Source organism: Diabrotica virgifera, chromosome 6 (assembly GCF_917563875.1).
Source record: "Diabrotica virgifera virgifera chromosome 6, PGI_DIABVI_V3a".
NCBI classification, from domain to species: domain Eukaryota; kingdom Metazoa; phylum Arthropoda; class Insecta; order Coleoptera; family Chrysomelidae; genus Diabrotica; species Diabrotica virgifera.
In genome coordinates, this window is record NC_065448.1 from 248368480 (window position 1) to 248393980 (window position 25501).

The 25501-nt window shown below is 33.1% G+C and overlaps 1 protein-coding gene across 3 annotated transcripts in view; it reads left to right on the forward strand.

Moving 5' to 3' along the window:
- Positions 1–25501, forward strand: part of LOC126887500 (protein roadkill) — a 506726-nt gene that overhangs the window by 16728 nt on the left and 464497 nt on the right. For 2 of the 3 annotated variants that reach the window (XR_007699087.1, XM_050655117.1), the window contains exon 2: positions 4244–4274. The exons of the other annotated variant lie outside the window; for it this stretch is intronic. The gene's annotated coding sequence lies outside the window, so the exon portion shown is untranslated. The remainder of the gene's footprint in view (positions 1–4243; positions 4275–25501) is intronic. 3 annotated transcript variants of the gene reach the window in all.

The following is a 25501-nucleotide window of genomic DNA, read 5'->3' on the forward strand; positions in this document are numbered from 1 at the left end:
GAAACTATATGAAACGAGTCTTTGTACTCTTATACAGAGTATGGCATTAGTAAAAATACAAAAATAGACGGTTTAGTTTTGATTTAAATCTGTCTCCTGCCATCCCCCGATAGCGCTATTTCTAGGTCTACCTTTTGTCAAGGAGGCTATGCAAGAAGACAAATTCAAATCAAAACTTCCGTAGTTCTCGGTATACAATAAAACTATTTATACCGGAGTAAGGTTAGAACGCCCTCTAACGGGGAATAAGTGAAATAAATGGCGACTCGATTCTAGTTTTCTGTTGACCTAGATATCAAAATATCAACAGGCACCGCTGGGAAATATTCCAAAAATGCGGTTCAGAGAAACTATATGAAACGAGTCTTTGTACTCTTATACAGAGTATGGCATTAGTAAAAATACAAAAATAGACGGTTTAGTTTTGATTTAAATCTGTCTCCTGCCATCCCCCGATAGCGCTATTTCTAGGTCTACCTTTTGTCAAGGAGGCTATGCAAGAAGACAAATTCAAATCAAAACTTCCGTAGTTCTCGGAAAGTTGATTTGAATTTGTCTTCTTGCATAGCCTCCTTGACAAAAGGTAGACCTAGAAATAGCGCTATCGGGGGATGGCAGGAGACAGATTTAAATCAAAACTAAACCGTCTATTTTTGTATTTTTACTAATGCCATACTCTGTATAAGAGTACAAAGACTCGTTTCATATAGTTTCTCTGAACCGCATTTTTGGAATATTTCCCAGCGGTGCCTGTTGATATTTTGATATCTAGGTCAACAGAAAACTAGAATCGAGTCGCCATTTATTTCACTTATTCCCCGTTAGAGGGCGTTCTAACCTTACTCCGGTATAAATAGTTTTATTGTATACCGAGAACTACGGAAGTTTTGATTTGAATTTGTCTTCTTGCATAGCCTCCTTGACAAAAGGTAGACCTAGAAATAGCGCTATCGGGGGATGGCAGGAGACAGATTTAAATCAAAACTAAACCGTCTATTTTTGTATTTTTAAAAAAAATACAGAAAATTTCAAGTATTTTATATATTTAACCTGGTGCCATAGCTAACATTTCTTAGTCAAATATTGTTTCTAATAACAGTTGACATTGCTATCATTGCTATATGTACACATTGCTATAAGATTTCTTTAGTTACAATATTCATCTTGATACTTAAATAAATTGGTTTTTTGTCTCAAACTTGGGCATAATCTTTTGGGAAGCAATGTGTGCTGTAACAAAGCCATTTTTGCTTTAAGACCATATACATTAAGAGATGACTCAGTCACGAGCTTTATGACTTTTTTCACTGCCTGCGTATGACATGGAAAACACGGAAAATCCACACACTGCACCTGACAACTAGGGTCTCTTGCTTCACTTAGGTATATACTTTTTAAGTCCTCGTCAGTTATGTTTTGTCATAGTAATTATTGCTCAATAATTTCTTGTTCCGTCCAGTTAATTATATCAATGTAGTCATTGGTATTAAAGTTAAGCTTCGGGATAACAAACTTCCTTACACCATTTATGAGTTCCGATCTTGCTTTTAAAAGTCGCAGGAGACCTAACTCCCTTTTCTCTTGTCACATAACATGGAGAGAAGCACATTTTCTGGGTGAAAGAAGTAACCATTCCTTTGAATTACTGGATCAATTATTTGGAGATATTCTTCACAAAGATAACGTGAAAATTTGATGAGTCTTAATAGATGTTTTAATCCATTTACACAAAATGGTTTCAGTTTGACATCAAACCAGACTGGAGCATACACCTTAATCACATACCCACATAGTTAAAGTTTTCAGATTATTTGAAGGATTCTCTGTTGCAACATATACCTAACCAAAGAAAGCGATTGGTCAACGTAAGCCATCGTTAATAAGAAGAACATACACCACTGGAGATTGCTTTGCACACTTCAAGTAAATATTTTTGATCTGTGCTTATATCACCCTTAATCTCTAGAATAGAATTAGTTTTTTTTTTATTAAAGCAATTACACCATTGTTAACACTGCTGTTAGTGGCAGTTCCATCACATCCGACAGCTGTTATATTGTAAATGTTCAAAGGATTTTCACCTTGAAAATGTTCCATTATGCTATCTTTTATAGCTTCATCTGTTCCGGAAGCAGGAGTTATATGCCCTAGGACGGTTGATCCAGGTTCATCTACTATTGAAATGTGCTCTTCTGCCATAGTTAGAATGTTAATTTATATTAAGGAATGAAATAAATATTTACTATGAAATATTTCTTCAAATGTGGAATTCAAGTTCAAACTTTGCTAGTTTTAGTAAAAATATATATTGGATTGTTGTAAGTTAAAACTAAAATTATCTTGAAAGAGTAGTTCTAGAGTGTGTATTTATCATTTAAAATAGGAATTAAGATATTACAATAGCTATTTTTTACCAAACCAAAATCATTAAAATTCGCAAAATTTAACTAAAAATTCTAACTTTCAACCCTTTTGCGGCACCTCTAAAAATATTTTGTTTGGAGAAATATTTTATTTGTGGCTTAACAATGGCTATAGGCAACTTTCTATCACTATTACACATTGAAATTATAAAAACGTTTTTTTCGTTCCACCCTAGTCCACATGGCCTTTTTTCAGTTGGAACTTCTTTCCATACCAGCCTTGCTGTTCTTTCGTTCCGTCTTCCGTCCATTGGAGTCTCTAGACTCTATTTCTTTTATTATGTTAGCGTCTGGGTATAATAGTTCTTCGAGCTCTTTGTTAGTTCTTATCCTATATTGTCCTGCTGCTTCATCAAGCATAGGCCCAAAGATGTCCCTTGGGATTTTTCTTTCCCAAACACGTGGTCTCCCTTCGTTTGCCTTTGTTATCGTCCACCTTTCTCTACCTAACATCACTATTCAACGATGACGTCATATCACTAAATTGGGACATCCGGTATACATTATTATTGTATGTCAAAAATGACAATTTGAAATACTAATCGACGGGTCCAAGCATTTTTCAAAAAAACAATTAGTACTTATTTGAATTATTGAATTTATTCCAAATTACAGACATAACTTTGTTATTTTTTATTATCTCGTAAATGGTAAAGAATAAAAATTTGATATTTTGTAGTTATGTATAACTTTACACACCCTATCAAAATGACAGTGTTGCCATTTAAGATAATCAACGATGATGCCATATCTTTAAATTGGGACATCCTGTATACATTATTATTGTATGTCAAAAAAGACAATTTGAAATACTAATCGACGGGTCTGAGCAATTTTCAAAAAAACAATTAGTATTTGAGATATTGAATTTATTCCAAATTACAGACTCACTCTGTATAATTAAGATAATATGTTAGCAAAATATATTTAGTATTACATAATTAAGTAGAGTCATATTAAGTATTAAAAACAAGAAAGCAAAATATTTAAATAAATACTTCATACTTTTCCAAACATTGGTTAGGACTATTTTATGGGGAAAGGATTAGAAAAATCAGAATAGAGTCATGGAATCTTGTCAATATTTGTTCAATGTCATATTTCAGTCTGTCAGTTTGAAGCCAAGATGAAGACCACATTATAGTACCACTGCATTTATAAATTCTTTAAACATCGACTTATTGTCGACATTGTTGTAGCCGAAATGGCCTGATTATTGTAATTTTACGGTCTTTTGACCTAACTATGTAGCTAGTTCCAACTACTTTGGATCTAAAGTAGGTAACCACATGTTTTAATTTTCTTAACTTTCAAACTGTCAAACATTTCATCTTGGCCTCTTTTAATACAGTGGTTTGCTTATTTTTTAGGTTTTCTACCTGATGATGGACTGATTGGTCCGAAAACGTTTGTGTGATTTTTGTACCATAGATGTACCCACTTCAATCCAATTTGGATCATTTTAGATAAAAATTTTAATAAATTTATATACCATTTACCTACAAGTGAGGTTTTATTTCCTTAGTAAGTTTTTTATTATGGTATACAGCCAGTGAGAGGAATCTTTTCCTTTATATTGTATCTATATTATTTTGAAAATATTTGAAAATATCTAATAAAGTAATTTTATGAAAAAACAAAAGATGTAGATCTTTGAAACACACTCAGTGATCAAAAGATCCACAGGTACTGGTTTGGACGACCACTCGTACGAAAACAAACAAATGAAATAGAGAATGCGGAAAAATCCCCTTACGAACAATTCACACATCCACTACTTTTTAATTTTTAAAAAATTTAAAAAGTAATTTTATTTACAGATCATCATGCATTCGACTAGAGGCAATAACTGTAAGTATTTTTTAATAATGTGTTTTATTTTTTGGGTAATGTACGCTTAAGTTTAAGTCACATATGCAAATAGTAAGCATGAAGAGCTGTATAAAGTGACGAGTGCGTTAAGAACCGGTAAAATAGCGCAAAAGATGGAAAACATAATACGTTGTGTAATAAAGAGGGATGGAACTAGTAGAGCTGGGAAATTATCGATAGAAACCTATAAATTTACATTACATTACCACTATCGATAGCTTCCCTTCTTTAGACGTTAGCATAAGCATTTGCTTCATTGTCTTCAATCAGTTTTTACTTCACTTATGCGAAATTAAAAAAATGTTAATGTCATGTTAACGTCATACGTATACATAATTATGACTGAAGTCAACTAGTTCAAGCTAACGTTTAAAGGTGTGAAACTATCGATAGTGGTAGCCCCTACTATAACATATCTTGATTGTTAATGTGTATAAATAAACAAAAATCTCCACATCTAGGTAACGTCAACAAGTCTCTAAAATTAGTTGATTACTACTCAACCTCTACCTACCAGTGACATTATTTAACATTGCAAAAAGCACAAAAGCGATCAAAAACAAGATTATTAATTTTTGTTCTGTGCAATTACCATTGCAATTTTATTTTCCTATTAGGTACGACTATTATTTGTAAATTAATCATGAATAACAAAAATCAAACGAGGAAAACCTCGAAGTTTAATGCTAACGGCACGGTATTTGTACCAATTAAAACAATTTTAAATAAAAGTCACCTTGCTGCTAAAGTACTATGCCGAGAACTGACAATGATAATACTAGAGAGTGTACTTACTACGGTCGCATATTTTATTTTATGAAGTCATATACATTTTTTTAAATTAATTATGGATTTAATTTGATTCATGTAAGCCAGATCATCGATTTTTAGAAGAATCTCGGTCATCCTTTCCTCGTTCCTCTTGGGCTCCATTCTGCAACCTTGTTATCCATGTACTTTCTGCTCTGCGTGGCCGTACCATTTTAGTTTTCTCTCATCTATATACTGCACGGCATCTTTTCCCACTATAATTCTTCTCCTTATTGTTTTGTTTGGTTATCTGTCTCTTCTGGTCAGACCACAGCATCTTCTTCAGTATTCCATTTCGGCCAGACTGCTCCTTTGGTTTTTTTGTTTATGGCCCAAATTTCTGCTGCATATGGCATGATACTCTTCCGTTTTCCGTTATTCCGTTTTCTTCATATCTACATATTTCCAGGAACGCTTTTCTGTATTCCTCATTTAGTTTTCTCTCCATGTAAACTTCCTCGTCTTAAGCCATCACCTCATAGTCGTCTGCGAAACCCAATGTGTGGAGAGTAGAGATAATCGTCCCTTATCCCATACCCCTACAATTTGACTTCCAAGTTGTTAGTGCGTGTTCTAAAAATATTATAAATAGAGTTGGTCATCCCTGGTTGTAGTCCTTTGGTTGTTTTGAAGCTGGCAACTATCTTGTTTCCGATTTTTATATATACATACTTCCCCATACATATACATTCCCCTTGATTGCTTGTGTAGGTTATATTGATATTGTATTTGTATAATTACAAACGCCATGTGTACATCTCTATCCTTAGCTATTTTCTTCTTTATTAAATGTTGTATTGTGTAGATATGATCTAGAGTTCTAGACATTATTTCCCTGCTGTGAATCTTGGTTGCTCTTTACCGATATTACCTTCTTTACTTTTATCTATTTTGTTGATGAAGATTCTGCCATAAAGTCTTCCCACTGTATCGACGACGCTTATTCCTCTGTAGTTTTCGCATTTTTTTCTATTTCCTTTTTTATGTATCGATGTTATGTCCGATAGCTTACGAATGTCCTCTTCATTTATTGCTCGTTCCATGATTCGCCATATCATTCTTCCTAATTTCTCTGTTCCGTATTTGATCCGCTCCTCTACAATTCCTCATGGTCCTCCAGCTTGATTGTTCTTCATGGAATTTATTGCTTGTTTCATCTCTTTGTATATTATGACTGTTTTTTCTTCTTCTGTGATCATTGTTTTTTGTTCGTCTCCATCAATGCTGAATTCTGGTCTCTGTTCTATCAGTAGATTTTTGTAGTGGTTCTCCCACTCGTCGTCCTGTCTGTGAGTCCATCAGAATCAAAACCTGCTAAATCCAAGTTTTTCGTTCTGCTAAATCCAAACTAAAAGTACAAATTTCTGAAGATGATTCTGAAGACATGCAGAAAAATGACAAATTCGTGTGCCATTCTATGATATTTATTGATGCCCCTTTGATTGAGAAATGCCGGATACTTTTTGGAAAATTTACATTTTTAACGTTTTTTTAGCCTCCTGACAAAATTTGAACATATGGATCTAGCAGGTTTTGATTCTATAGGCCTCATGTATTGTATAAAAACTTTAAAACTTTAAAAAGGGTAAACCCTGTAGTCCAGGTTACTTCATTCCACGTTATTGTATAAAAGTTTTCTCTTTCCTGTGAGTTCGTAATGATTTCACAATTTTCCAGGCTTCTGAGCTTCTTCCTCGTTCCATAAATCAGTTCAACATGTGTTTATTTTATTACAATTAGGTTAACGTTTTATGTCCGTTTAAAGTATTTCCTGTGGTAAATTCCCAAACAAAATGTTTGACCCCTTCGTATACCGCTTAAGGTCTAGTCAGCCCCGGCCCCCTTGATTATAAATGTACGCCCAATGTTGCCCGTTTTATCATTTATTAAAAACGTTGACAGTTACTTGAGGGTGGCGGTTATCACTCATATTTTAACTTACCTGGATTTGATCTATTGTTACAAAATATACCTATCAAAATCCTACTTTTGGTTGAACTGTTCACACAGTGGCATAATATCGTTACAAACGGCACATCTTAGCTATTTTATTTTTAAATAATTAGTTTATTTTATTTTCTTTAATATTTCATTAATAATTATCTTCTGTATTTGTTTTAACTTGATTTCCCCGTTAAAAACTTGTTTGGCGCCCACTTTTGTAATCCTCTATTTCCTATCTCTCTTTTCATCTAACATCTAATTTAATCTAAGAAAAACTAGAAGTGTTACACCCAGAAGGAATCATTTCTTGAACTTAATTTTTGACAACATAATGACTATATTTAAAGCATGATATGATAACAATATCGATGTTTTATAAAATCCACGAGGAAAATAAACTTCCTGTAGCTGGCTGTATACCATAAATCACAAAAATACCAAGTTTCTTGTAAAAGGTATATATTAAAATACCCTAAATAAGGGTCACAATACAAAACGTTTTCGGATTAAGGAATCCATCATCAGTGTTTAAAAGCCCTAAAATTAAGTATAACCTAATTAAATGAGATAAAAGTTAAAATTGACAGAGATTTTCAAGAACAAGAGGTCATACTTACAAAATTTGCATGCCTGAGCCACCAAAATGTGTAGGGTAAAAACCCTTTAAATGTAAATAATAAAGATATTTTACATATTTATATAAAATTCATCGGATGTTATAGATAAACCTGGATGTTACCCAGGGCAACACAGGACTCTCCCCACGTGGTTGGAACTTTTTTTGGAGAAAACCTCACATATTGGATTTCAATGGCCAACTGACAAGTGAATTCAAGAGAAACCCGAAATGACATCAAGAACTGTCAATGTAACCTAGTTGTAATATTACTTCAGCCACAACGTTAAAGATTAATTTAAATGTTTTAAGATAAAAAACAGTATCAAATTTACAAATAGTAAAAATAAAAGATGTTCACAAAATATGACAGATTTTTTCCCTAAAAATAATGCATTAATTAAGTATTCAAAATAGGGAAATGAAATGTTTACGTTACAGGAAGTTATGCAGTCAACAATACCAATAGGTGTTGTATTAGTGGTATGAAATTGTCAATACGATTAGACAAATAATGGTAAAGGCCTTATACTAGGAACACAAAATAGTATGTAATGTGTACATATGTGTACGATTTTAAGAGTATTGATGAAATGATAATTGTTTAATGACTGATAACTTTCTTGGTAGTCGACCCAACATAAATTGTATAATGATAGAAAAAGTGATATGATAATTGTAAAAATACTGTTTTGTTACAATTTCATACCACTAATACAACACCTATTGGTATTGTTGACTGCATAACTTCCTGTAACGTAAACATTTCATTTCCCTATTTTGAATACTTAATTAATGCATTATTTCTAGGGAAAAAATCTTTCATATTTTGTGAATATCTTTTATTTTTACTATTTGTAAATTTGATACTGTTTTTTATCTTAAAACATTTAAATTAATCTTTAACGTTGTGGCTGAAGTAATATTACAACTAGGTTACATTGACAGTTCTTGATGTCATTTCGGGTTTCTCTTGAATTCACTTGTCAGTTGGCCATTGAAATCCAATATGTGAGGTTTTCTCCAAAAAAAGTTCCAACCACGTGGGGAGAGTCCTGTGTTGCCCTGGGTAACATCCAGGTTTATCTATAACATCCGATGAATTTTATATAAATATGTAAAATATCTTTATTATTTACATTTAAAGGGTTTTTACCCTACACATTTTGGTGGCTCAGGCATGCAAATTTTGTAAGTATGACCTCTTGTTCTTGAAAATCTCTGTCAATTTGAACTTTTATCTCATTTAATTAGGTTATACTTAATTTTAGGGCTTTTAAACACTGATGATGGATTCCTTAATCCGAAAACGTTTTGTATTGTGACCCTTATTTAGGGTATTTTAATATATACCTTTTACAAGAAACTTGGTATTTTTTCGATGTTTTATCTTTTATACTTTTTGTAAAAATAAAGTTTTATCTTTAAATTTTTTTGTGAAGAGATCGATTTATGAATAACGACTGGTACAGAAATTTTTAGTTATTGTTCCTCAGTCTAATTTTCTCTTCAGCGTAAGAAAATGCCTCGAGTTCGAAGACACCATAATTACGACCTTGTTAGCGATTTTGACAGGGATAGAATTGTTGCCTATAGGGATATGGGCTTGTCGTATCGCGAAATTGGCCGTCGTGTTAATTGTACGGCAATGACGGTTAGACATGTGTGTTGTGTGTGGACAAACGAAGGTAGAGGAACACAAAGAAGACCGACTGGTCAACCGAGTCGTACCGCAGAACGTCAAGATTTGGCTACTACGCGTCAAATCGCTGACCAATGGTTTGGAGTAGAAGGTAGACCAGTTACTATACGTACACTGTACCGTCGTACACGAACCTTTGGACTGGTTTCATTCCGCCCACACTAGTGCTTCGTTTGACTGTGGACCACTGCCATCAACGTTTGAATTAGTACAAAGAACAGCAGCATTGGGTGGCAGAATGCCATAATGTAACATTCAGAAATGAATCGCGATTTAGGGATGCATGATGGTCAGACGCTGCCGTGGAGAGCGACGAGATATCGGGTTTGCTGTTGAGAGGCATGTACACAAGACAGTAGTTGAAGTAATGGTTTGGGGAGCTAATTATCTATGGTAGCCGATCACCACTTGTGTTTAGTCGAGGCGGTATGACAGCTGCGCGTTTATCAGCAAGACAACGCGCGTCCTCATATTGCTCTTCGAACAATGGACTTTTTCCAAGAAGCTGGCGTTAATATTTTGCCGTAGCCAACCCATTCACTGGATTTAAATTCTATCGAACGTGTGTGGGATATGATGTGAAGAAGTTCAAGTTGCTTGGAACAAGGTGCCATAAGCAGACATCGATCATTTCATTTTGTCAATGCCTAGGCCTAGACGTGTATAGGAGTGTATGCAACTGCGGGGTTGCCAAACACATTATTTCCTTTTTATGATCACATGTCCATAAAAAGTCTTGCCAATGTTATCGTTTCATTATTGACGTAAATCTATCATGTTGCCAAAAAAAAATTAGGTTTAAGAAATTATTTCCTGTGGGTGTAACACTTCTAATGTCACAAGTATACAGGGTCGCGAAAAAGTATGGCAACACGGTAATTTCTCGGAAACCGCTAGAACGATTTTTATAGATTTTGGTGGGTTAGCGTGTTCTAATGCGGCCGATATTAAAGTGGTAATTACATTGTTGTCAAATCTTCCGTTTTTCTGGAAATCTAATGAACTTTCTTATTTTAAATGGTACACCCTGTATATTTTGTAAGTTTTGGAATCCTTAAGGGATACTGATTATTTTTCATATAATATCCCCTATACCTAAATGCCATAATTTCGGAGTTATTGCTACATTTATTAAAAAAAAAATTTAACAAAAATATAAAAATCAATTTTTTTTGGCTCGGGTAGACATTATTTTAGGTTCTTTGAATCATTGGGAACAAAATAGGTCTTTTGTAATTTTCCTAGTTAATCGTTTCAGAGTTATAAATAATTTAAAACTAAAAAAAATCGAAAAGTGACGATTTTCTAGGTTCGAAAACGCAAGTAAAAAATATTATTTTTGAAACTACGAAGTGCCTAAATTCAAGTTAAAACCTTATTGTATCAGTTGCCGATAAGTGATTTGGTATGCAGGATCGCCCGTCCTCTCATATGCGCTTCACTAACAATTAACAAAAACAATGTTTTAGAATAAAACGTGCCAAAAAATTCTTACATGGAGCTGATAGAAGAAGGTTTGATCTTGAATTTAGGCACTTCATAGTTTTAAAAATTATTTTTTTGACTTGAGTTTTTGAATTTTGATAATCGTCATTTTTCGATTTTTTTCAGTTTTAAATTGTTTATAACTCGAGAATGATTAACTTTAGAAGAAAATTACAACAGCCCTTTTTTGTTCCCAGTGATCCAAAGAATCTAAAATAGTATAATACAGTGTGCGGCAAAATAAACAGTACTGAAATGAATATTGAAATGTTTATGATTATTTATATAGGTATAATACATGATATAGCCTTGCAAACATCATTAACGGCGACGCACGTTTCCGATAAAACAGATGTTAAAGATGCCCTCTGGCCAGTGGCGGATCTACGGGAAGGGAAAATGAGGAAATGTCCACTCTAACAAGGTTCAAAATTAAAGAAAAAAAATTGTTCAAACATAAAAATATATTAGCTCACATGAAACAGAAACCACAGAAAGCCAAATTCAACCCAATAAACACGCTAGTTAGAAAAATTAAGGGAACTTAATGCCTATAAGTTATTATTTATGTCTTTTATGTAATCTGAGTTTATCTCTTTTATGCCTTTTGGTTGGTTATTCATTGGAAGTTCCCCCTAAAGCAAATTGCCCCTCTCAAGGCAAATTTCTAGATCCGCAACTGCCTCTCTGACACGAAAAAAATCTTTAATTTTAGTCCTCAATTCCGAAATGATAGACGGTGACCCCTTCAGCATTCCCCATATGTACGCATCTGGTGGCGTTAGTTCTGGTGAGTGAAAGTTTCAAAAACGATCGCACAGAAGGGACTCTCTGGCAGTGTGACAGATTGTTCGTCCTGCTGAAACTATTGTTGATTTTAAGCTTGGACCATTTTCGTGACCTTTTCCGTATGGCCGAAAATAGTACTCCATTATAAAAATTTTTTCTGCAAAACTGAAAACCATCCTGAAGTATCTAACATTAACATGATATTGACAAACGTTATAACAACGTTCAGAAACCACTCAATACGTTTCGGCACATGGCACATACAAATTTGAGGCATACGAATACTGTTTATTTTGCCGCATACCGTATATCTATCTACTCGGGCCGAAAAAATTGACTTTTATGATTTGTTTAATTTTTTTTTTTTAATAAATGTACCAATTACTCCGAAATTATGGCATTTAGGTATAGGGAATATAATATGAAAAATAATTACTATTTCTTAAAGACTTTCTCTAAAAATATACAGGGTGTTCCATTTAAAATATGAAAAGTTCATTAGATTTCCAAAAAAACGGAAGATTTGACAATGTAATTACCACTATAATATTGACCGCATTGGACGACCCTTACCTTACCCACCAAAATCTATAAAAATCGTTCTAGCGGTTTCTGAGAAATTACCATGTTGCAATACTTTTTCGCTATATACCCTGTACATTTTTACGCTTAATTTTTGTTGTTTTGCTCATAATAATGCGGTTAAAATTGCGGTACAATTTGTGATGGACGTCAACGACGATAAAATTATATCATAATAAAGTTACCGACTCGTTATAGTTTCCTTAATTACGCTGACAATTCAAAACGTACCTATATAATTATTCAAGATTACTGAAAAATGAAAACTGTAATCGTAATTATTTTGATATTAGAATTATATTTTTATAAAAGCTTTGCAATTTATTTCTTCTTAATAACAGTCAATAAAAATGTCATCAAATTTTGGCCGTTTAGAGAGGTGGCCGCTTTAAATGGATACAAACTCTGGGAATTATAAAAAAAATAAAAATTATATTCTACGTATACGTATGGGTTTTCTCACGGCCTTTTTTCAGTGCCCCATTCTTTCTAATACTTGTTCTAGAATTCTAGATAGTAACAAAAAGATTGTATGTCCGTGATTATTTATCAAAAAAAAACCAACGTATTACATCATCCAAATATATTCATATATTGAAAAATATGACACCAAACACGACCCCCGGCCACACCCCCTATTAGAGTTGCACAAGTTTGACTTGAATGTTTGAACTTGACTTGAGTTTGACTTAATTTGAAGTCAAACTCAAGTCAATCCTTCTGACAAATATTTCAAGTCAAGTCAAACTAGTCAATCGTACCAGTTTGAAAATTCAAACTGTTTGTCAAGCTAGTTTGAAAGAGTTTGAAAAATAATTTATTTAGTAGATATACTTTTTTGTCGAGATTGACATGTTAGTTGTCAATTAAGATAAGAAAATTAATAATACAATGAGTGCTATATAAAAGTAACAATACAGGAAGCGATTATAATCAAAATAGGGTCGTAAATTTAAATTTCTTGAAAATGATTTCTGAATGCTTAGAACTACTTGCTGGCAAGTTTCGTTTTATCCATAGAACTTTTTTGTATTTGAGTGTTATTTACTAGATTAAAACAAAGAATTCGTTGGATAGTATTTTTATCATACAAAGTGTAATTTAATCTACTTTGGGAGCGTTCAAGTATTGGGGGGTCATGTAAAACGTTACAGCGCGTTACACGGAGAGGGGGTAGGATGGCTCGAACAGCGCATTACGTAACATTGTTTTTTTAACTTAAATAAAAAAAACTACCGAATTACAATCTTCCACCTTTTCAACTTTCGTTTATATTTTACATAGAACCCCTGGATTGTATTATGTTGCCCCCTCACGCTCCGCTCATGTTACAATAGGACAAAATAGTATTCAAGTGAAAAAATCTTAAAATTTGTATTTAACAGATCAAGCACAGTAAAAACATGTGTCTCAATGGACAGCTCAAAATAAAATGATTTGGAATTTTTATGACTTTCTTTTATTAAAAAAGGCATTTAATTATCAGTTCGAAAAAACATCTGGTACCAAGCTGCTAGTTCACTCGAAAATACAATACAAAAGTATTGATGTATTTCTGGTATTTCTTTAATATTCAAAACTAACCATTGGGTTATTAGACCTGGATCCTGCGTACCAAAAAAAGTTGATTAATAGCAAACTGAAAATTTGTTAATAGCTTAACGGTGTCTAGTCGGACAAACTTAGATCTACGGGAACACTGGAACGGTGGAAGTTTTATTTGTGGAACAGTTTAAAAATTTGGAACGTCAGATTACGAAAACGTCCCATATGTATTTCCCATAACATCCAATTGATTTGTTACCCTTTCATTAAACTCTCATGCAAAAATCAGACTTCTATTACTAACCAACATAATTCCTGTCATTTGACATGTTCTTCATGTTCCACTCATTAAAATGCCCAGTTGGCGATAAACACCAGTCTGATTTTTGCATGAGAGTTTAATGAAATGGTAACAAATCAAATTGGAAGTTCTGTCCGACAAAATACATGTAACTTTTACGTAGTCTGACGTTCCAAAGTTTTAACCTGTTCCACAATTAAAACTTCTCCTGTTCCAGTGTTCCCATACATCAAAGTTTGTCTGACTAGACACCGTTAAGCTATTAACAAATTTTCAGCTTGCTATTAATTAACTTTTTTTTGGTACGCGGGATCCAGGTCTATATGGTTTTATATCTACAATTTAAATTTCTTTCGGATATAGGCTACATGTTGGGTTTAAATTTTTAAAAAATTAATGTATAAATATGCATTATAGTATGTATGGTATAACTAGACCCAAACCCAGACATCCAAAGTGAAAGTTATCCTCCAACACCAAATTGTTCTATATGGTCCACATAATGTTAAGAAAAAAGTCACACCATTTTGAGCGCCATGTTTGGGGGGGGGGGGGAGAGGGGGAAAATCGGTAAATTCGTAGTTTTTTACGTTTTTCGTCAATATTTCTAAAACTATGCGGTTTCTAAAGGATTCTACATAAAATTTAAAACAAAAAAGGTCCTATACATATTTGTTATAAAATCAACGGTTCCATAGTTACGGATGGTAAAAAGTGGAAGTTTTCGATACTTTTTATATTTTTGGGCAATTTATAATATTATTACTGATGAAAGAAATTTTCCTTAACAGGATTGTGTTTTGTAAATAAAATTTGCTATTTCAGTGGCATGTTAGTGATAAGCCTTGAAGAAACGTCAACCTCACCAGCCAAAACCATCATCAATTGCCCAAAAAATATAAAAAATATCGAAAACCTCCACATTTCACTCTCCGTAACTCTGGAAGCGTTGATTTTATAACAATTATATATAGGACCTTTTTTGTTTTAAATTTTATGTAGAACAATTTTGTATAGAACATTGTTTATGCTAAAGTACAGTTTTAGAAATATTGACGAAAAACGTAAAAAACTACTAATTTACCGATTTCTCCCCAATCTCCCCTCCAAACCGGACGCTCAAAATGGTGTAACTTTTTACTGAACATTATGTGGACCATATAGAACAATTTGGTGTTGGAGGAAGACTCTTACTTTGGATGTTTGGGTTACGCCTTTTTTGACCAGTTATACTATACTATAGTATTTTTACTACAAAAGCGATATTACGTAGGTCAAAATTTTTGACGTAAGAGAACTGTCAAAACATTAGAATGTGACTTGTGTTTATTATAAACATGGCAATAATGAAAAGTCACATTCTAATGTTTTGACAGTTCTCTTACGTCAAAAATTTTGACCTACGTAATATCGCTTTTGTAGTAAAAATACTATATATACCTCCGTAACTTTGGAACCGTTCATTTTAGAAGGATTATGCATTGGGCCTTTTTTATTTCAAATTGAATGTAGAACATTTTTGTATAAAAGGTTGTTCATGTTAAACCGCATAGTTTTAAAAATATTGACGAAAAACGTAAAAAACTACGAATTTACCGATTTCTCCCCCCTCGCCCCTTCAAACCCGACGCTCAAAATGGTGTGACTTTTTTCTGAACATTATGTGGACCATATAGAACAATTTGGTGTTGGATGATAACTTTCACTTTGGATGTCTGGTTTATGCCATTATTTGGATCAATTGTATCATACTATAAGACGCTATATTAAGCTTTCTTAATAATTATTATCCTAACTGGCGCGTTTATTGGGTTTTATTTGTCTGTCTGCGGTTTAAATATCATATCAGCCAATACATTTCTGTTTATTGAAATTTGTCAAAAAAAATTTTTTGGACCTTGTTGGGAGGGGAGGATTTCCCCTACCCCTCCCCCACCCATTACTCCCCCCCCGTTGATCCGCCACTGAACAAACAAACACGTCGCGTAATATTCAAACTTTTCAAACTGTTTGAAGAAGTTTGAATTCAAGTCAAACCTAAAGATATCGAAATCAAGTCAAGTCAAACTTTTTTATACAAAAAGTTTGATTTTCAAGTCAAGTCAAGTTTGTTGAGTAAAATCAAACTAGTTTGACTTGATGCATCTCTACCCCCTATAGCGAGGTGGAGGAGCAACTTTGAAATCTTAAATGGGGACCCCCATTTTTTATTGCAAATTTGGATTCCTCATACAAAATAGGCAATATTAATTGGAAACAATTTTTTTTTCGAATTGTTGGTAGATGGAGCTATAATTCCCCCCCCCCCCCCTACGAAAGGGGGTTTCTGGGAGAAAGTCCCGGGGTAGGAGTGGCAAACTTTTTGCATCTTTTTTGGGGTTCCAAAATTAATATTCTCAGCAAAATTCAGCTTGTTGGTATGATTTTTAGAAGTACAATGGCGTTTTTGTCGCTGATGACTTATAGGCATGGTAACGTTCTGGAATTATTTTCTTGTGGCAGGTTTAAGTTTAAGTATTGTTTGTTTGTTAGCCACAGTTATTGTAATTCCAATTACATTTTTGTACCTAAAAATATTTTGACGTTTTGATTTTCACTACGGAAATCAGTTTCAAAAAATGTTAATGAAGAAAAAAAATTTTTGGAAGAATATGGAAGATCAATAACTTAGTCATACAGGCAGTTATACAGGGTGGGCTAAAGAAAAGAGCCCACCTCGATATTTGGCAGTAGTTATTAGATTTTAAGGAAATGCCGAAACAGGTCGATTTTTGTTCTAACGGGAACACATTTTTACGATACATTCATTTGTCAACCCACTTCCTTCCACGCCCAAACACCTTATGTTTAAATAGGGAATAGGGACGTGTGGTAGCTCATTTGAAAGGGTATTCAATTCTCTATGCAGTAATGCAAACATTATCATAATTATTTGTACAGGGTGTCAAAAAAAAATTTAATTGAAAAAAAAAGAAGAATGTATGTCATTTATTTTATTTAAAATACATTTTATTGTTGTCAGAAAACAGAAATAATAATAAACATTTATTTCTGTTTTCTAACAACAGTAAAATGTATTTTAAATAAAATAAATTACATACATTCTTCTTGTTTTGTCAATTAATTAAATTTAAAAAAATTTGGATACCCTGTATAAATAATTATGATAATAAATTGAAAAACAAATTGAAGAGTCTCAGATGCAGAATCCACCAAAAATGGTAAATAGTTATTTAAATCTGAGACTATTCGTGTTGAAAGTTCTTTCTGGTACACTTCGCGTCAAAAAAAACTGATACACTTTTTTTTCCCAATGTAAACCTGTGTTCAGACTGGACACAATGGCTCGTGAATCACGGCGTTGTTGCTAGCACAGATAATGGAATTGCACTAAATCTAAATACAAAAAATAACGTTCAAAAATCATGGTGGTGAATCGTAAAACGGGCCATAGGTAACTTAATGTAAAACTCTAAACTGTTAAATTCCTGCTTCCCTAATCATTTTACAACAAAATCCATGAGAAGCTATTTGTATGGGATTAACATCTGTATTAAAAACAAAAGCTAAAATTATTGTTCTAGGATTTAAACACATTCCAACATTTTAAAAAATACCTACATTTGCCACAGTAGGCATATGTGTGTAAAAGTTAGGCCCACGTTATTATTTACCTTATTGTTCGTACACTATTGACTGAATAAAACATTTTTATTATTATTACTTTCTCCTCAACTGAGGCTATCTTATCAATTTTATTATTTTTTTAAACAAGAAATGATAAAATAAAAATGTTGACAGTTCAAATTGTCAATATTTATAATAACTTCACTGTGACGGAACGCAACCGATACACATTATGGTAATGTGTGTGGCCTAACTTTGGCGTATTTCTGTGAAAAATTCTTTTTATATTTCTCATGATTCGAAAAAAAAAATGAATACATTTAATAAAACACATTGAACATTTTGACAGGCGACATTTTCCACCTATGTGCTTAATATTTCAGCAGTTTCGAATTTTATTGTAATACATAATATTTAAGTTTCACAATTGTTCACTGTAAAAGTTATTCATTTTGTATTAATTTCAAATTTTAATTTTTCCAGTGTGTTTTATTTATTAGTATCCCACAACTTTACGAGAAACCCTTCACATTTCTCGATTTTAAATTAAACATAATAATTTAATGTCATGTCTAGAGTTATTATCTGTCATTCATATTATATCTGTCATAAATTATAATAGAACATTAATTAATTTATGGGTACTTAATTGAGATGATAGAACATTACAAAATTAATAAGAGAATTTTTTAGGATGCATGTTTAAATAAATGTGACTGACTAATCGAGAATGCTCGATGTTGTTTTAATTTTTAGTAAACCTACTAAAAACTTGCGGTCTGCCGCACAGCCCTGCTTTTACCTGGTTTGATATAATATTTTAGTTGAACTGGCAACGTTGCCTAGAAATAAGAATGACATATGTGACAAGACCAATTTACACAACTAGAAAAACACGATTTTCGGTTATAAGACTTGTACCAGTTTTTTTTGACGCGAAGTGTACATCCTTAATCTGCGACTTTTTCAATTAATAAGACCGCAGACGACGAATATAGAAAACAAAAAGGAAACGATCACATTCCGCTTTCATTCGTCTAGGAAAAAAGGACAGAACAGGAACTTACAGTACTCAAATCCGAGTAAAGGAAATAAAAATAATAAATGATGGTTTTGCTTGTTTTCGATTCAGAGGGATGCACACCCGCTGGACAGGCTGTTTCTACCATTGCAGGCGTCATCAGCAGCGTTCGTTAGCGTGCACTCCTCTGAATCTAAAAACAGCCTGACCATCAATTTAAAGGGAATCTGAAAGATAATTCAAAATCCCCATTAGGACGCGATACAGCGACAACAACCAAAACCATCATTTATCAATTATGATAATGTTTTTATTACTAAATACAGAATTGAATTTACTTTCAAATGAGCTACCACACGACCCCTATTCCCCTTTTAAAAATAAGGTGTTGGGGGCATGGAAGGGAGGGAGTTGACAAATGACAGATGTATGTATCGTAAAAATGTGTCTTCCTTAGAACAAAAATCGACCTGTTTCGGTATTTCCTTAAAATCTAATAACTACTGCTAAATATCGAGGTGGACTCTTTTCTTTGGCCCACCCTGTATATTTTTCCAACACAATTTTTGTTCTTCATTAATATTTTTTGAAAATGATTTCCGGAGTAGAAGTCAAAACATCAAAATCTTTTTAGGTAAAAATGTACCTAATTGTCCTTAATATACAGAGTGAGTCTGTAATTTGGAATAAATTCAATATCTCAAATACTAATTGTTTTTTTGAAAAATGCTCAGACCCGTCGATTAGTATTTCAAATTGTCATTTTTGACATACAATAATAATGTATACAGGGTGTCCCAATTTAGAGATATGACATCATTGTTGATTTTCTTAAATGGCAACTTATTGGCAACCTCATTTTGATAGGGTGTGTAAAGTTATACATAACTGCAAAATTTCCAATTTTTATTCCCTACCATTTACAAGATAATAAAAAATAAAGTTATGAAAAACGTAATCAAATAATAATTGAATTTAATTATTTCAATTAAGCAAATGATCATAATGTTGCCCATTGACTATTTGACAATAATTGAGGGTAACATTATGAGCATTTGCTTAATGGAAATAATCAAATTCAATTATTATTTGATTCCTTGTTTTTCATAATTTTGTTATTTTTTATTATCTTGTAAATGGTAGGGAATAAAAATTTGAAATTTTGCAGTTATGTATAACTTTACACACCCTATCAAAATAGTTATCAAAATGAACGTGTTGCCATTTAAGAAAATCAACGATGACGTCATATCTCTAAATTGTGAAACCCTGTATACATTATTATGGTATGTCAAAAATCACAATTTGAAATACTAATCGACGGGTCTGAGCATTTTTCAAAAAAACAATTGGTATTTGAATTCTTGAATTTATTCCAAATTACAGGCATAACTTTCTTATTTTTTATTGCATATCTTGTAAATGGTAAAGAATAAAAATCTGATATTTTGCGGTTATGTATAACTTTACACACCCTATCAAAATAGCTATGAAAATTACAGACTCACTCTGTATAGGCATAATATTATTGCTGAAAAGATTTTTTCCAACACAAAATATGCAAAATAAATATGCACAAAAGTTTCTTTAGCATCTAAAAATTATCCTTGGTAATAATATTTTTGGTTTCTCAATAAAAAAATGGAGAAGGACTTATTATTCCAGAAAACTGGAGTTATGAGGAAATTGGCAACTGAAACTGCTATTTTCGAGTCTCGTTACGATATACTTGCTGCATCTAACAAGGTAAACCAGAACGAGATTACGAACACAGGCGTCACAATTAAATATCTTTTAAGGATACAATTAAAAAGTAGTTTCTCTAATGTTATATAAATTAATTTTATTGATGATATTTTCTGTAGCAAAGCGTTATAGCTTTTGCGTTTGTAGCGGTATCCTATTATTAAGTTTAGGACAGTGTAGTTGTTTCGTATTTGCTGTTTTTTTATCTAAGACATAATTAATATAGAGCCATCGAAACAAATCTAAGGATAAGCCCTATGCTGATTCTATGCTGAACCGAATCAAAAACCAACACGGCAGATGTGGTTACATGATGCACAAATTGCATCAACCACAAACCATCTGTCATATCACAGAACAGTGTCCCACAAGATCATATCATGGCAGGTCAGAGGATTTCCTAATGGCGACTCCAGAATCGATAGACTATGTAAATAAGCTAGATGTACGTTTGTAAACCTATGTATTATGTTTTATACAAAATATATGTAAATGTGTCAAGTGCCATACTAGTCCTGTCGCCAGGGGGTACAACGACCTCCTTTATTCAGATGGACTTACCCAAGTTTTTTTTATGTATTTTGGCCCGTAGAACACGACTTTTTTGGGTAACAGTTGATCCGGATGTCGATAAGGTTGTTATAACCAAAGAACTTGAGGAATTACATAACATCGATTTTTAGCACAACAAAATATTTTTTTTGTATTTTTTGGGTCATTCTAAGCAAAAAATTATTTTACAAGTTTTTTCGTAGGATGCATAGTTTTCGAGATAAACGCCGTTGAACTTTAAAAAAATCTAAAAATTGCAATTTTTGAACACGAATAACTTTTGATAAAAATTAAAATAGCAATTCTGCTTACCGCATTTGAAAGTTTAAATCAAATTCTATCGCTTTTGATTATTTGCATTGCTGAAAAATAATTTTTTTATTGTCAAACAAAGCTATAAACACATAGTGCTTGAGTAATATTTTCAATGCATTTCTCGTTCAAAATCGAACGAGTAAGCGAGCCTACAAGCGAGGTGTTTCTACGTAGCATGAAATAAAACGCATGCATTGGGCACGGGAAACACTATTTGTTTATAGCTTTGTTTGACAATAAAAAAATTAATTTTTATCAATGCAAATAATCAAAACTGGTATAATTTGACTTGATTGCAATTTTTCGATTTTTTGAAAGTTCAACCGCATTTGTCTCTAAAACTATGCATCCTACGAAAAAACTTGTAAGAACATTTTTTACTTAAAATGATCCAAAAAAATACAAAAACATGTTTTGTTTTGCGAAAAATCGCTGTTATGTAATTCCTCAAGTTCTTTGTTTATAATAATCTTATCGACATCCGGGTCAACTGTTACCCAAAAAATTCGTATTCTACGGGTTAAAATAAATAAAAAAAACTTGGGTAAGTCCATCTGAATAAAGGAGGCCTTTGTACCCCATCTGACAACAGGACTATACGATAAATAAAATAGGGACAAGCCATGGATTCACATAAATACTCGGCTGTTTAATAAGTTTTGCGGTTCGATAAGAGAGGGTAATTTTAATTGTAAACAGGTAAAGGGTAAACAAATTTTTTACAATTAAAACAATCAAGTATCATGCAGTGATTGAAAATTTACTTTTGGAATGTCTAAAAGCAAAGGCAATTTATGAACGAATGTGAAAGTGTATAAGGACTCTTCGGCTTCAATTAGTACAGTAGAAAGATGGGTTGCTCAATTTAAAGGTAGTCCGTAAAAGCTTTGAAGACGATCCACATCAAGGACGTTCAAAAACAACAACAAGAACACAAGCAATGTAGTCTATTACAAAATGATATGAATGATATTATTAGATTGGTGTAACTTATCAGGGTCAAACAAGATAATTAACTTATTCTAACCTCGACGAAATTAAAACGGGAGTTGCGCAGGGTAGTGTCCCGGGGCCGGTTCTCTATTTACTATTCACAAGTGATTTACCAGAGTTAGGATGACATTACTATATCCACTTTCGCTGATGACACTGCCATTCTGGTAGTTGGTAAAGATAATACAAGCTCAACTATTAGTCAAATGCAGTCAATAAATTCCATAACTGGATCAGGCAGTGGAAAGTGCCCCTAAATGAAGGTAGATCGGTTCATATAGAATTTACTGACAATCGTGAGGAATATAAACGGACATGAAATATATATGCCATATGCCAAATATCTGGGTCTAACTCTAGATGCACAGTTTAACTGGAAAGCAGACGTAAAGAAAAACGGGAAGAATTGGGTATCAGATTCAAAAAGATGTATTGGATTCTGAAAAGACACTCAGACTTGTCAAATCATAACAAGCTTTTACTCTACAAGCAGAGCAGATTCTAAAACCTAAATGGACGTATGGCATGCAACTGTGGAGTTGTACCAAAGAGCTAATAGTAAAATAATCCAGACTTTCCAAAATAAAGTATTGAGGTACATTGTTAACACACCTTGGTACATCCGCAACCAAGATAACCAAAGAAACCTAGGGGTGGAGTATGTTGATGAAGAAATACAAAAAATCGCCTGCCGGCACGAAAAAAGGCTTTCACAGCACCAAAACGTCGAGGCCATTCCGCTTCTGGATAACTCTAGCCAAAAAGAGAATACTCAAAAGGATGAAGCCATATGAGTTAGTGTAGTGCATAGTGTAAGTTAGGTAAAAAAGCAAGCAGCTTTACATCAAGGCTATGCAAGTCTCATGCTATGCAAGTCCGTCTTGCATGGCATATATCTTGCCTAGCCTGACCTTTTTACATCGAGCTATTTCTGTGCAATTTTGGATACCACTTTCATTGTTGCCAATAGAAGAAATATATCAAAATAATAACTTTAGATATTTCACTTGGAAATTTTAGTCCATAATTAAATATATTCAAATATAAATCACAAATTACTACATCCAATAAATACCATTTTCCGCAAATCGCCAGGAAATTTTGACATTCCTGTCAAAATTTCTTGAAGAAAGAGTCAGGACTTCTTACTGTAAGGAAATGTCATTTCCTTACTGTAAGGAAATGATATTTCCGTACAGTTGTTAGTGTTCTACATAAATGATAGAAAGTTTGACAATTCAACCTCAATACGTTTCCATAGTAACCCAAGTAATTTTATTAGGAATTTCAAAGCACCATTTATTTGGGAATAAAATTATCGCGTTTTTTTTAAATCAATCAATATCTGTCGAATTTTAAACGATTTGCGGAAAAATAGTATGTTTACCTCGTAGGAAAAGCCACATTCCTGGACTCTGTGTTGCTAAGTCTCGGCTTGCGCCTCGACTTAGCAATCTTCACAGTCGTCCAGGAATGTTAAGCTTTTCCTACCCGGTAAACAATGTACTATTAAACTTACACAATAAGGTTCAGTTTTTTTCTAACTATAAATTTTGTCATATTGGCAACATGAATTTTGACAGGACTTGCATCAAAATTGCATGAAAAATAGAACACGTTTTAATTTTTCGTCTAGCACAGGAATTGCATGGAAATAGCGCGTGGGCATGCGCAGTGGCGTGATCTGTCTTGCATGGCTCTTGCCTAGCATGAAAATAGCATAATGTAAAACTGTCTTAAGAAAAAATTGTTTTGAAAATTAAAAAAATCTAAGCATACACCACTGGGTGATTCTTAGATTAAATAAAACGTTACTGATTGGTGTCTTTGACTAGATTGTAGCATTAAATATACAATATAAAAAAATGTATAAACATTTTCAATTTCTTTGCAACACGAAAATGCAGCAACTGCATAATACTCTTGTTAAATCGGAGAGTGCAGGAAGAGTCTATACCGGTTTCGGAGGTCTTTTCCCCCTCATCAGTAGTCCCATATCCTCTTCTCTCCGATTTCTCCACGTATCATAGATCTCCATATTTGAGATTTTCAAAATTTATAAATCAAACAGGATGCCGAGGAAATTAAGATGAGAGAATTTGAAATAATTCACAACTCATCTGCTCAGCGTGGTAAAAGTTCCAACAAGAAAGATTCCTTAATACCCCTAAAAAAGAGTAAATGAATTAAAAATGTATAAACATTTTCAATTTCTTTGCAGCACGAAAATGCAGCAGCTAATGAGGGGGAAGAGACCTCCGAAACCTGCTGCATTTTCGTGTTGCAAAGAAATTGAAAATTTTTATACATTTTTAATTCATTTACTCTTTTGTAGGAGTATTAAGGAATCTTTCTTGTTAGAACTTTTACCACGCTGAGCAGATGAGTTGTGAATTATTTAAAATTCTCTCATCTTAATTTCCTCGGCATCCTGTTTGATTTATAAATTTTGAAAATCTCGGTAGGTTGTAACCAAAGAAAGTATTCCACCTGTTGTCAATCTGTTGGTTAGAACGATATTTATTGTCGTTTTCTGTGCTACTTCGATTGATAACTTACTTTGTTAATTTGTTAATATAAAAAAACTTTTATTATTAAAAAAATGTATATGTATTGCGTACGCCTTTGACTGAAATATTGTGGGTCGATTTGCCTCCTCCACTGTTATCATCATCGAACTTACAGCACAAGCACAGCGGAGTGCAGCTTGGCTTGGCGAATGGCGTGGACATGGAACTTGTGCCAGTTCTCGTTTCATTTCGAGGTGGCCCAAATATCGACAGTTCTGGAAATTATTATAGTACATCGTGATTATGTAGTCCGTAGTCAGCGGCAGTGGTCGGTTCGGTAGTATGGGTAAACGACTATTACTACAACAATAACACGATCAAGGAGATCGCCAAATTTCTTATTCTTTGTCTGATTATTCTGCCGTTGCCGTAGAAAATGCGGTGCGAGACTGTTACGCCGATCGAGGCCAAGGGCTTTTATTTTACTCGTCTTTGGCCGAGTTCACACACTTTACTAAAACTGTGGCTAGATCTCAATTTTTTATTTTTCAATTAAAGACCGCAACCAAAAAAATTATTTACATAAAAGATTAAAAAAACAGCACAAAACTTCGTCTAAAGTAATCCACAAGGAAAATAAACTTCCTGTAGCTGGCTGTATACCATAA